The 10,443-nt window shown below is 46.0% G+C and overlaps 1 protein-coding gene across 3 annotated transcripts in view; it reads right to left on the bottom strand.

Annotated features, from left to right (window-relative positions):
• Positions 1-2,158: 2,158 nt before the first annotated feature.
• LCORL (ligand dependent nuclear receptor corepressor like) overlaps positions 2,159-10,443 on the bottom strand; it is a 162,104-nt gene continuing 153,819 nt past the window's right edge. The window contains exon 4 of one of the 3 annotated variants that reach the window (XM_073609524.1): positions 2,159-2,854. The gene's annotated coding sequence lies outside the window, so the exon portion shown is untranslated. The remainder of the gene's footprint in view (positions 2,855-10,443) is intronic. The other 2 variants (XM_073609506.1, XM_073609516.1) reach the window with 2 other exon arrangements.

The following is a 10,443-nucleotide window of genomic DNA, read 5'->3' as shown; positions in this document are numbered from 1 at the left end:
TACAGGTAATGAGTGGAGAACAGGAGGGCTTCTTAAAGAAAAAATAACAGGTCTGTGAGAGCCAGAATTCTTACTGGTTGGTAGGTGATCAAATACCGTATTTATCGGCGTATAACACGCACTTTTTTCCCCTTAAAATCAGGGGAAAGTCGCAGGTGCGTGTTATACGCCGATCCCCGCCGATCCCGAGCTGTCACATTTTCAAAATCGCAGATCGCGATTTGAAAATGGCGCCGCCGGAGCCGAAGTACACAGAGCCGGTCCTCGGCTCTTTCCGGCGGCTCTCGTTTACTTTCGGCTCCACTCGTAGTCCCGAGCGGAGCTATCCGAACCTACTCGGATAGCTCCGCTCGGGACTACGAGTGGAGCCGAAAGTAAACGAGAGCCGCCGGAAAGAGCCGAGGACCGGCTCTGTGTACTTCGGCGCCGGCGGCGCCATTTTCAAATCGCGGACCGCGATTTTGAAGCCCTGGAAGCAGGGACAGGGGATCCCAGGCTGCACTGGGGCAAGGCTGCACTGGGGAAGGCTGCACTGGGGAAGGCTGCACTGACAAGGCTGCACTGGGGAAGGCTGCACTGACAAGGCTGCACTGGGGAAGGCTGCACTGACAAGGCTGCACTGACAAGGCTGCACTGGGGAAGGCTGCACTGACAAGGCTGCACTGGGGAAGGCTGCACTGACAAGGCTGCACTGACAAGGCTGCACTGGGGAAGGCTGCACTGACAAGGCTGCACTGGGGAAGGCTGCACTGACAAGGCTGCACTGACATGGCTGCACTGGGGAAGGCTGCACTGACAAGGCTGCACTGAAGGGCATTTAAATGTAAGTTTTTTTCCCTTCAACTTCCCTCCTAAAAGTTTTTTTTCCTTAAAATTCCCTCCTAAATTGGGGTGCGTGTTATACGCCGGTGCGTGTTATACGCCGATAAATACGGTACTTATGGCATGCAATAAAATGCCAATTCACTTTTTAAAAATCATACAATGTGATTTTCTGGATTTTCGTTTTAGATTCCGTCTCTCACAGTTGAAGAGTACCTATGATAAAAATGACAGACCTCTACATGCTTTGTAAGTAGGAAAACCTGCAAAATCGTCAGTGTATTCAAATACTTCGGTATTTCGGTGACATCAGTACGCCGCGCCTCCCACATACCGCAATGATCCCGTAAGCAACGGGCAGCTATTGAGAGCCGGCGGCTCGTGTTTTTTTAACGCTTTTTGTATACGGCATAACTGTAAGTGCAATATTTTAGCTTTTAATAAACTTATTTTTTAAACGAATTACGCTATGAAAACCTTTATATTCTTTCATGGGGAATGAGGGTATATCTGCTGCACAGAGGATACCCCACATAGAGAGTCCGGGTGACATCTAGCCATTCAAGTTTTAAAGACCCATGGCTGGAGATAAGAGCCACAGGCACTCACGATCTCCTTAAACAGATCTAAAAAGCTGGTAAGCGGCATTAATATCACTGGTGGAGGCACTTTCCTGTCGCACTTTATCACATCTCCCATGATGTTATGGACGTATGTCACTAACGTTTGGAGGGCTAAGATATCAGCACTTGGAAAATCACTATGAACTGTACATTCAGTGGGACTTCTATCCAATAGCCCATTGGACAGGACTCTATTATACATATATATATTTTTGCATTTATTATATTCATTTTTATGTTCATTCTGCACATTTCGCTTGTGATTGCATTTAAATATTCATCTATTAGTGCGACACAAGGAGTTGTTCATATCTATTTTATTAGATGAATATTCTTTAGGTCACACTTTTGATCATTAGTATTTAGCGCAGCTTTTTTTCTTATATCCCATAGTTTGTAGATGCTATAACTTTTGCGCAAACCAATCAATATACGCTTAATGAGATTTTTTTTTAACAAAAATATGTAGCAGAAGACATACTGGCCTAAATTAATGAATAAATTTGATTTTTCAAGTGGTTAAGGGAGTGGAATGGCATGTTTGGCACAGTTGCATGTGATAATAGTTCCACTTTTAATTGTGCAGAACACGTATGGAGCTTTTCACAGCCGATAATAGTGTGAGTTCCTAAACTTGTAAAGTTGCACACATCTTTTGTCCCATCATTGTATAAAGCACATAGTATTAAAAATAAAAAGACAAACAAATAATGTAATTGTCTTAGCATATTTTATTTATAAAATCTTTACTATCTTCCACGTAATATGTGGTACAAATTGCAACCCACCCTCCCCAAACAGTGCACAACAGTAAGCGGCAATGGCATCTGCAGTAGTGATTTCACACTGTAATGCAGCTCACAGAAAACCCTTGCAATTTTACATTCTGAAATTGTGCTTTCACAGCATATAGCTAGCTAGCCATTAGAAAGAAGCACTGACCACAAAATCGACCCAACATTTCACATATGACGCAGTGTCCCAACAAATTATAGTCTATTTTCAGGTGAGAGATTTCTTCCAGTGCTATGTATGTATATGTACCAACAATCCCATAAACAGTAATCGGCCAGTAAAAAAGTTTTCTCATAAATCTAAGTTTACCCCACCACCCCTGGCACCAGTTGCTACTCAAATAACATCACAAAAGTGGTTTTAGCTATGACACACAACAAAACAATTAGGCTATGGAAAAGAGCATCCAACATATACACTGAAAATCTAAAGAAACTAAACAGAATGGAACTTGAGATGGTTTAAAATAACAATAGAAATAGTGCAATATATGCTTCTGAGCAGCACCATCTGATGAAGTAAACTTCATAAAGCACCATGGTAAACAGAACAGCTATGGTAAGGCACAACGGTGTTCCTCCGTGAATTCACAGATATACATTTGTCATCAACTTCTGAAAGAGAAGATTGGAGATAAGATAAGAGATCAGTCCCAATAGTTTTCTTTTTTCCATTTAATTCTACCTTGGGATTTTGCCACTTTACAATAATTACTAGATTACTAGGAGCTCACCTGTCCTCATTTCCATAACAAACATTGGGTGGATTCCTGTAGTCTTTAGAACAATATAACTTAACAGTATATCACAGACAAGAGGGCAAAGGAAGCTGTCATCTGACAAGCTGTTTGGCAAGATAGAAAATGCATTTCTTTAATCATACAGTACAGGACACAGCCTACTTTAATCATAGACCCTGGGTTATGTGCATCTCCCTTCAAGTGACTGGACACTGGCAGACAAAATTGTGGGACAATCTATATAACCCTTGCTACTCCCAGCAATCCTCTGTTTTTTGGTAGTATCCTTAGGTGGACAATCTCTCTACTGAGAACAGGTTTCTGGTTTATGCTTTCTGTTATTACCAAACAGATCTCAAGATCTTGAGAAGATCCTTCCTCAACCTAGTTGCACCTGCAGCCACCGTGGCTACTTTCTGCAGCTTCTGGATTGGGGTTCCTTGTCAATAGCGTCAGTGATCGTATCCCACTGCATGCAGAAGGCAGGGCTGGCCTGTAATGTCACCTTTAGGACTAGTATCTGCAATTGGCACTTACCCTTGGTACAGCAGTACAGTGAGGTGCAGTTAGCCGTTTGAGGGGTGCTGTACAGGTCCAGGGTAATGGCGCTCCACATCTAGTAGATATTCCCCTGGGAAGAAGTGGCCAGAGCCGCTGTTGAATTCATGGGACACAGTGCAACACTTTCCAATGCAATGAAAATTCTGTCACTTCAGCCCTGCGGCCATGCAAAACTTTTGGGCAGAGAGTAGCCGAAGCTGTAGGCACAGTTCCACCACAAGAGGTGGCTCCTTGAAGCTGCAGGCGCCATTTTGAGGACATGCCCTGCTACAGACAGAACATTTCCTCTTCAGATACAACCCCGTTCCATGCTGGACTCTGCGCACAAGCCTTCACTGGAGTATCTACCAGCCTTCAGTCATAAGACACAGGTCAAATGAACCCTTTCTGCTCCACAGCACAGAACATGAGTATACCCTTAAGAGAATACCCCCACCCAAAATGTGGACGTCAAGCACAAGAAATTGGATAAGGGGACAGACAAGCACACATTGTGCACAGGGCCTTGACAAGGTGAATCAGGGTTCCTCTGGTAACTCTGCTTCCTTAAAGCCCTTCCTAGAGCCCTTTACTAGAGATTTATTTTCGGCTTTCATAGCATAGCTCATGTGAAAGGTCTCTACACTGATAGAGACCATGGGGGCTAAAGGCTTAAGTGCTAATGGTCGGTGTCCCCTGAGTTGCTGACAGATGCTACCATCACAGAAGCACTGCTTCCGTCAGAGGATTCCTTTCAGGAGGATAGTCAGTTGACCAAAGTTTCTCCCAATATAAAAGAAACCATTGCAGTTTTTGTAGACATAGTACACACTTGTTTGAAGTTAAAAAAGTCTACTGTGTTGCCCACCCTGCAGTTGTACTGCTTTGGCTGTCCCATGATTAGGACCAAGATCCTGTGTCCTGTACTATACAATTAATAAAACAGGATTTTTGACTTACCGGTAAAATCTATTTTTTGAAATACAGGACACAGGTCCCTCCCCTCTGTTCCTTATGATCTCCCTAAGGCTTGCTAAAAAACCAAGGCTTCGTGGTAGTAGAAGGGGCTATAAGGGGGTGTCCCTGCAGTTTTTTTTTTGTAATACAGAGAAGGTTGTTTTTTGTGTGCTTATGGTATGCTCCTGACCACTACACTCTGCGTATTGTTTCATACATTGCATACAGCTGACCACTGTGCTCCACAAGTGCAGTGTTCAGGCCTATGTAATGTACAGCCTGGCCTACTGAGTGAAATCCAAGAGTACTCCCTCTGGACCTTTTTTAGTCACACCATAAGCAAAAGCACCCTGCCAAGCAAAATTCTTACCCCCAACACAAATCTGTTTCCCCTCCCCCAATCCCAAGGACAAATTCCTTTCCCAAGCCAAAATTATCCAATTCAGTGGAGCCTTACACTGCGCAGTTGTTGGCAATTTGCTGATTTGACAAATAAAAGCTGAAACAAAATACATTAGAGTGTATCCGGGTATTCTGTAGTTTCCTAACCTGACAAATGCTGTACGCATTTCCTGTGCTGAGTTGCCATCAGCTCATTATAACATTATATGTGAAGCATACTCCAATTCTAGTGAACAGCCTCTGCTCTTTTAGTAAATCAACACCCACCATCAGGCTTGTATTATAGAAGACGTGTGTTTCACACATAATTAAAACTGGATTCAAACAAAAGTAACTACAATGTGCACTACTGGCTATCCCATTATGTCCAATTAAAAGCTTTACTGAGCATCTGGCTACATGATGTTCACACTCCAGGATGGATGTTGACATCCTCATGAAATGCAGACACTGAGGTTGACAGTAGTCCATATGTAAATGCTGCCATCCGGCGTCTGATTCTAGAACCTGCTAGATGGGGTTACAAATACTTTTAACACAGGTAAGCTATACTTTATCACAGCCCAATCACTTGCATATGCTTTTGTAGGGCACACCTAAATAAAGTGTCAGGATCAAGTATCTGCCCTATTCTTGACAGGCTTAGTGCTCATTGCCTGCAGTAGCAAGCCCAATGCTCCTGCATTTGAAATAGACAAAATGATGCAGTACCCATTTCCTGTTCTCAGGGAACTCCTCTGATGGGAGTTTCTCCTAAACCTGCCCACACACTGCCAACAATTAGGGGCACTCTGCCCACCATCCCATTGGCCTCTTTCAACCTGCAGGTCATATATCCCTGTGTGATGTTATGCAATCAGGACCTGGAGACTCTCTTGCCTTTGTCAAGCAAAGGGAAATCTTAACTTTTCCCTCCAGCTCCATAAGTATATATCTTTGCTATTAATATATGTCTATAATTAGTGCGTATCAGTGGAATTATTCCAACCGAATGAGCACTGTTGAGAAAGCTGATAAACCTCTTACTTGGCAAGATGTTAAACAGTGCACACAGCTTCCTCATCCTTATCTACAAATACTTGTATAAGCTAGGTTTAAAGAAGAAGAAGAATTACTCTTTTTGTGAATACTGATGCTAGATTATAATTATATTGATTATGTATTTTGGTAATTTCATTGTATATCTTCTATTTGCTAGGTTGAGACTGTTTTGTCCAAAATCATCTCCAGATTCTCTCCTGACGAAGCGGTTTATGTCCGCGAAACTAGTCGAGGATATGATATCTGAGATTTTGTGTTGTACTGTATACCAATGATCCTACTGGTGATATACTTGTACTTTTATTATGTTTTATTTTATTACCATTGCTGTGTCTTCTGCATCAATAAAAACAATTCTAATTTTTATCACTGCCTTTATATACTTCATATTATTACCTCTGTTTATCGTACCGGAATAGTCCAACATGCCCCCATTTTTTGGTCGCCTGACTGGGGATCTGGCTTCCAATCCTTTTGATTATTCATTTCTGGATGATGGTACATCTATACAATTTTTGCTACCTTAATTACCCACCATAGAGGCCAATTCACTAGTCGTATACATTGGGTGGATAACACACCCAGAACCATGTCGAGTGGGATACTGGGGTGGGCTGTTATAGTGGATGGGTCATTTTTTGCCCTCCACCCTACAGACCCCAGCTGTCCCACCCTTCATTTTTAAGTTACCCCCACTGACACATACAGTCTGTGTCTTTTTGGGGGGGCCTCTTTTTACATGCAAGTTTAGCCCTTGATATTACCACTATGGCCAATTGCCAGCCCCGTTGCAACCCTCCGAGACTACGCCCACTAGGTCGGCCAGACACTTTTACTTGGCTACCCGCCCTTTTATCCACATATTTTTACCCACTCATGTGGTTCTGTCCTTGGCCCTCCTTACTTATATGCAATTCATGCAATTAGGTGTCTATGGGTCTATGCCTCGGAGGGGTTACTGCACCGGTCTCTAGGGTATTTACCAATCCCTAGTTCACCTATTCAAGTTTTTCAAACTTTTTCTATCATTCAATTATTTCTTGTTTTACTTTGCTCAAACCTCCTTATTGTTGCTTTTTACCAATTCTGTATTGGAACTCTGCTTTCCCATTTCCTGGCCCCGCCCAGGACGCCGGCGCGGGCCCCTCCTCCCTACTCTCCCGCGGCGGCCTGGTGAGGTCCCTGGTAGAGGGATTGGTCTCGGACACGGGACCGCCCCCTCCTCTTGCACAGCTCTTGGTGGGGACGTTGTCCCCGTGGCCAGTGCGCATGTGTGCGCGCGCGATCCCTTCGTGCGCGCGCCATGTGGAACCTCTGACCCTGTGACGTCACGCGCCAGCGTCCCACCGGAGCGCGGCGCAGCGTCGCAGGGTTGGGAGCTATAAATGGCAGGCTAGTCCTGCTATTTTGACGGTCGGTTTATGACTCCTAGGTCTCCATACCCGAATCAGCCTGGCGCTAGTTTGAGGTTAGTACCTTCCTACCTTTTACTCAAGTCCCGTATCCCTGGGCACTAGCATCGACTATTTAACATACTATCTTTTCCTCTGCAGTTGTCCCAGGCTGAGTTGAACACGCTGTGATCTGTGTTTATCCATCGCTCACAGCTTCAATTACCTTTTTACCCACTCCACCTTGGCATCTGCTTCGGCAGGGCGCCTCCTATGGGTATCCATCCACGCTTATACGAGCATCAGGTACCTGCACCCCTCGTTCACCTAGCCCCCACTGTCACATCCTTTCCTTGTCCTGTCCCCCCTCCCCGCTTTCCTCCCCTTCCATCCTTCCTCCTCGTGTCCCCCCCCCAATTCCCCCCCCCTTCCTTTCCCCCCCCCCGGCCTTCCCTACCTCCCCACCTTCCTCTTTCCTCCCCCCGTCCCCAGCCCCATCCCCCTCCTTTTCCTCGCTTTTTGGTCCCTATCCTTCCTTTTTCACCTTCCCACTTTCACATCTTATGCACCACTTTGCCCTTTGGTCTATTATCACTCATCCTCACCTTTTTGGTCACACACCAAATCCCTTTATCCTTGTACACCTAAGGTTTACTTCATGTCAATTTTCATATCATAAAGGAGGAGGAGCGTTCAGATCAAAAAGGTAAATGACCAGATAAAAGTACCATCATCCCAAATGACTATTGCAATAATATTGTGAATGAGGTAGAGAGCGGTCGCAGTTAGCTGCCTCTGTCGGCCTGCATCTCAATACCCCATAACAGGGACAACAACCCCTAAAGAGGGGGAAGGGGGGGGGACTATTGCGGTACTAATAAAGTGAAAATTACAGTACACAAAGGTAGAGAAAGAGGGCAATAAGGTAGTATAAAAATTCCATTTTAATAGAAAACATAATTAAAAAATTGTAACAATATCACATAACAGTTGTAATTTAAAAATGGAAGCAGTCAATACAACCAATTGGATTACAACCCATAGTGTTAGTAGACACAAATAGAGCTTGAATTCTCGACCGGTTTCGCGGTTTTACCGCTTCCTCAGGAGAGCAATATCTGTGGTGCAACATATGATAATTGTAATGAGTATAACACACAAAAAATTTTTTTTCCATAGTAACATTGTTAATGCAGCACAAACATTTAGAGAGAATATTACACAATTATATACAATTAGGTAGGGAAAGAATGAGCTCACCCGTTCTACGGCTCCCGGTGGGTATACACGGCCTCAAACGATTCCCCCCGTGGCGGACACAGGGGATGACTAAACAGCCCCTGAATGAATAAATGGGATGGTAAGATAAAAGGGTATGGACTGGAAAATCAATTAGGAGGGAGTAAGAGGTGAGGAGGTGCCATTAGTGTGCCTCTAGGATTGGAAACGTGTGCAGGAAGGGGGGGGGCCAAGGAAGTGTTGAGGAATGGGTAGAAAGTGAATGGACAAAGGGAAGGGAGGAAAAAACAGGGGAAAGGGGGAGGGGGGGGAAGGAGAAAGGTTAGGGCAAGAAGGGAGGGGGGGGAAAAACGGGGGGGGGGGAGGGGGAAGAAGGGTGGGAGGCAAAGGGGGGGAGGGGAAGGGAAGGGAAAAGGGAAGGGGGGGGGAAGGAGGGAAGGGGAGGAAAAAGGGGGGGGGGGGGGGAAAGGGAAGGGGAGGGGGGGAGGGAAACGGGGGGAGGGGGAGAGGGAGGGAGGGGGGGGGGGAAAGGGGGAGGGGAGGGAAAAGGGGGGGGGAAAGTTGGGGGGGAGGGGAAGGAGGAATGGGGAAGGAGGGAGTGGGGGGAAAAAAGGGGAGGGAGGGGGAAAGGACAATGAGGTAAATAGAGTAGGACAGGAGGAGAGTAGGGAAGGATTGCACACAGAGTATAAAGATGGCACTCACCCCTAGGGTACTGATGTGTTGAAACACATGGGTATTAAGCATGAAACCCAGATACAAATTATAAGGTGAACAGCAAAGAGGCCAGCTGCTATTGGATGATAATAGGGATCCCCCAGAACGGCTGTAATAGGGATGTACACTGGCAGCGATTACCATGACAACTGTAACAGTAATAGTCATGGGGTTACAAACAGGGTATAACGAGTAAGGATAAAGTGTACAGGAGGAGAATCTACCTGTAAGCAGGGCAGGTGGGGGGGCGGCAGCACTTACCAGCAACAGAGGTCCTAAATGCATCCTCATCCAGGGGCTGTAGGCTCACATAGCGGCCGTGAATGGCCGCTATAAGAGCACCCCAACCCGGAAGTCAGGGACGGCGTAAGAGGCGGTCCCTGACGTCACCGGGTCTGCCCGTCCGCACTGCGCAGGTGCAGTGTGATGTGCTACTGCGCAAGCGCGCGCTCCAGTAAAGGGGAATCAAGTTCCCAAACAAAGAGACGCAAGCAGCTTGCTTGACCTTCCCCGTTGGTTCCCTGTGGCTCTGCTATGCCTTCGGTCTCCTCTGGGCGGCGGACACATGCCCGCCCTGGCAGCCGTAAAGCTGCTTGCGTCTCTTTGTTTGGGAACTTGATTCCCCTTTACTGGAGCGCGCGCTTGCGCAGTAGCACATCACACTGCACCTGCGCAGTGCGGACGGGCAGACCCGGTGACGTCAGGGACCGCCTCTTACGCCGTCCCTGACTTCCGGGTTGGGGTGCTCTTATAGCGGCCATTCACGGCCGCTATGTGAGCCTACAGCCCCTGGATGAGGATGCATTTAGGACCTCTGTTGCTGGTAAGTGCTGCCGCCCCCCCACCTGCCCTGCTTACAGGTAGATTCTCCTCCTGTACACTTTATCCTTACTCGTTATACCCTGTTTGTAACCCCATGACTATTACTGTTACAGTTGTCATGGTAATCGCTGCCAGTGTACATCCCTATTACAGCCGTTCTGGGGATCCCTATTATCATCCAATAGCAGCTGGCCTCTTTGCTGTTCACCTTATAATTTGTATCTGGGTTTCATGCTTAATACCCATGTGTTTCAACACATCAGTACCCTAGGGGTGAGTGCCATCTTTATACTCTGTGTGCAATCCTTCCCTACTCTCCTCCTGTCCTACTCTATTTACCTCATTGTCCTTTCCC

This window comes from Aquarana catesbeiana, linkage group LG01 (genome assembly GCF_042186555.1).
Source record: "Aquarana catesbeiana isolate 2022-GZ linkage group LG01, ASM4218655v1, whole genome shotgun sequence".
In the NCBI taxonomy this organism is placed as follows: Eukaryota; Metazoa; Chordata; class Amphibia; order Anura; family Ranidae; genus Aquarana; species Aquarana catesbeiana.
This window is presented reverse-complemented; position numbering and strand designations above follow the sequence as displayed.